Source organism: Cebus imitator, unplaced genomic scaffold, assembly GCF_001604975.1.
Source record: "Cebus imitator isolate Cc_AM_T3 unplaced genomic scaffold, Cebus_imitator-1.0 Scaffold464, whole genome shotgun sequence".
Taxonomy (NCBI): Eukaryota; Metazoa; Chordata; class Mammalia; order Primates; family Cebidae; genus Cebus; species Cebus imitator.
The window spans coordinates 1,483,829-1,487,828 of NW_016107779.1; positions in this window are offsets into that span (position 1 = coordinate 1,483,829).

Below are 4,000 nucleotides of genomic sequence, written 5' to 3' on the forward strand. Positions count from 1 at the left end.
GTACTCTGCCTGGGTGACAGAGGAAGATTCCATCTCAAAACAAACAAACAACAACAAAACATTCATTTGCTAAATGCTTGCCTGCCCCATCCTACCTCACCAAAGCTTGCAGTTCCAACTTACTTTAACCTCCTCACAGTTCCCACGTCTGCATTTCCTTACCCAGCTGCTACTTCAAATTTATCATGTTCGGTGTTGAATTTGAATTTGCAGAACAAGCTCCACATTTCCCTGGCATCAGCTAATTCTCTAAGCAACTACATTTTTAGCTATACATGGGCTTCTGGGCATGTGACCCTTCATTTCAAATGCGTGAAATGTCTAATATTTTATATGGTTAATTCAACCCTCTTTTATTGATCTCTACATTATGCCTGGCATTGCGCAAGATTCTAAAGACGCACGAATACAGAGGATTGTCCCCACTCTTGAGACTCTCATAGTCCTGCAGAGAATGGATAATTCAGCCAAATATGGAAAGGGTCAATCCTGAAAGAATGTTAAGACCAAAAATAGTGTGGAAACTGCAGTGGTTACCTCTGGGGTGGGAGAAGATGTCCCTAGGAGGACGTGCTGAAGCAGGTCTCACCAGGCTGAAAAGAGCTGAATGAGAAAAATTCAGGCTGGAGGAGCAGAATGAAGAAGGCATATTTGGTGAAGAGTAACAATCAGTATGAAGGACAGAGAAAATATTGTGTGTGTTCTACAAAGGCACTGCTAGAGCAGAGAGTGGAGGTCAGGCAAGCAGGAGAGTCCAATGGGGCTGAAGCGTCCTGGGCCTTGACCACCTGGCCATAAACTTGAGCTATTCTGGAGGAAATGGGGACCTTCAGCTACTGTAGGGAAAAACATGGTAAGTTTGTCAGAAAGCATGCTTCGTGCTCAGGTAGAGGTAAGCACTTGACCTTGGCTTTCCTCGTATGCCCTGTGGTCGTTCTTGGAACAAAAGTTCACAGTGCGAGTCTCTACAGGCTGCTCTGTCCATCCGAGTGGGAGCTGCACATTCATCCTGCCTCCTAGCCACCGTTTTTCCTACACTCCCTGCATCCCGTAAGTTTTGGAATGTTGTATCTTCACTTTGTCTTTTGTTTCTATTGCTTCTTTGGTTCATTGGTTATTTTGGAGTATGGTGTTTAGTCACCACAAATATGTGAATTTTCACCACTTTTTTTCTTCTTTCTATTGCAAATTTCATTCCTCTGTAATTGAAGAACATATTTTGTGTTATTTCTATCTTTTGAACATTATTGAAGTTTGTTTTATGGCCTTGGATATGGTCTATCTGGGGGAGTGTTTCAAGGACAGCTGAAAAGAACCTTGTTCTAGTTTGGGGTGGAATTCCTAGATATCTGTTAGGAATCCTTCATTTGTAATGTTCAAGTCCTCTATTACCTTGATCTTTTACCTAGTTTTTCCGTTCATTATTAAAAGCGGGATAGTTGGTTATTCAACTACTATTGTTGAATTATCTATTTCTCCCCTCGTTTCTGTCAGCTTTTGCTTGAAGCACTTTGGTATCTATGTGTCTATTATATATTCCTGATGAACTAAATCTCTTATCACTATGGAATGTATCTTTTTATCTCTAACTTGTTTATTTAAAGTCTATTATTTCTATTTTTATATTTAAAGGCTAATGTATAACCACTCTACCTTCTAGTGGTAGACGTTTGCATGATATACATCTGTATCTATATGTATGCGCGCGCGCGCGCGCACACACACACACACACACACACATACATATATATATATAGCACCATTTTTTATAGCCAACCTATCTGTACCTTTGAATCCAAAGTTTGTCTCCTGGGCTGGGCACAGTGGCTCACACCTGTAACCCCAGCACTTTGGGAGGCCAAGGCGGGCGGATCACCTAAGGTCAGGAGTTTGAGACCAGGTTGGCCAACATGGTAAAACCCCATCTCTACTAAAAATACAAAAATGAGCCGGGTGTCTTGGCACACGCCTGTAATCTCAGCTATTCAGGAGGCTGAAGCAGGAGAATTGCTTGAACCCTGGAAACAGAGGTTGCAGTGAGCCGAGATCACGTCACTGCATTCCAGCCTAAAAAAAGTGTGTCTCCTGTAGACGGCATGTACCGGCATACTACGTAATGCTACACTCGGCTGTATTGCACTTTGCAGGTGTTGCATTTTTTTTCTTTGAATGTTTGCAGCCACCCTGAGTGAAGCAAGCCTGTCAGTGTCATTTTCCCAAAAGCAGGCACTCACTGCACATCTCTGTGTCACATTTTGATAATTCTCACAACATTTCAGACTTTGTCATTATGATTACATCTGTTAATGCTCATCTGTGGCCAGTGATCTTTGACATAACCATTGTAATTATTTGAGGGTGCCATGGACCACAGCCACACAAAAAGTTGAACTGAATCAATAAATGTGGCGTGTGTTCTGACTACTCCCCTGATCAGCCATTCCTCCATCTCTCTCCCTTTCCTCAGGCCTCCGTATTCTCTGAGACATATCAATCTTGAAATTAGGCCAATTAGTAACCTTACAAAGGCCCCTTAGTGTACAAGAGAAAGGAGAGTCACGCATCACTCACTTTAAATTAAAAGCCATAAATGATTAAGCTGGTTGAGAAAGACATGCAAAAGCAGAGATAGGCCAAAAGCTAGACCTCTTCTTGCACAGAGAAACAGAATTAGAAGTGGAGCCTGAAGATGTGACTGAAAAGCTACAGTCTCATAATAAAACTTGGACAGATGAGTAGTTGCTTCTTATGGATGAGCAAAGAAAGCAGTTTCTCGAGATGAACACTATTCCTGGCGAAGATGCTGTAAACACGGTTGAAATTACAACAAAGAATACAGAATATTACACAAACTTATTTGATAATACGGTGGCAGAGTTTGAGAGGATTGCCTCCGATTTTGAAAGAAGTTCAATGTAAGTGTTGTGAGACAGTGTCACATGCTACAGAGAAATTTTTCTTAAAGGAAAGCATCAACTGATGTGGCAAACTTCATCGTTCTTATTTGAAGAAATTGCCAAAGCCACTCCAAACCTCAGCCAGTCTTCACACTGAAAAGTCAGCAGCCATCAATATCAAGGTGAGACCTTCCACCCGCAAAAAGATTATGACTTGCTGAAGGGTCAGGTGATTGGTATTTTTTAGCAATAAGGTATTTTTTAATTAAGGTATGTATATTTTTAGACATAATGCTCCTGCACACTTAATAAACTACGGTATAGTGTAAACATAACATATATGCACTGGGAAACCAAAACATTGTGTGATGCACTCTATTGCAATATTTGCTGTATGGAGGTGATCTGGAATCAAACTCACAATATCTCCAAGGTACTCAGGTAGCTAAAGCTATCATGTGGCTCATACCTGTAATCCCAGCACTTTGGGAGGCCAAGGCAGGCAGATCACTTGAGGTCAGGAGTTCAAGATCGGCCTGGCCAACATACTGAAACCCCTTCTCCACTAAAAGTACAAAAGTTAGCCAGGCATGGTGGTGGGCACCTATGGTCCTAGCTCAGGAGGCTGAGGCTGGAGAATCCCTTAAACCCAGGAGGCAGAGGTTGTAGTGAGCTGCGATCGCACCACTGCACTCCAGCCTGGGGAACAGCAGAGACTCCATCTCTAAATCTCTCTCTCTCTCTCTATCCATCAATCTCTCTCTCTCTCTCTCTCTCTCTCTCTCTGTCATGCAGGCTGAAAAATAAGGTTCCTGAACAACAACAAAATAGGGAATAAATGACAATATTGACTTGGAGGAAGTTTCCCATCACATTGCTGAGTGAATAAACATGACAGAATGAAAAAAAATGGAAAGCATGTTCACCAAAACGTAAATAGTAGTTACTCTGACAAATTTGGGATGACTTTTACTTCCCATATAAATTTTTTGGTATTGCTTTAATTGTTCACTTTGGAAATTTTTTGTTTATAATCAATAGATTACAATATAGTTTTTTAACGCCTTTTTTTTTTTTTTTTTTTTGAGATAAGGCCTGGCTCT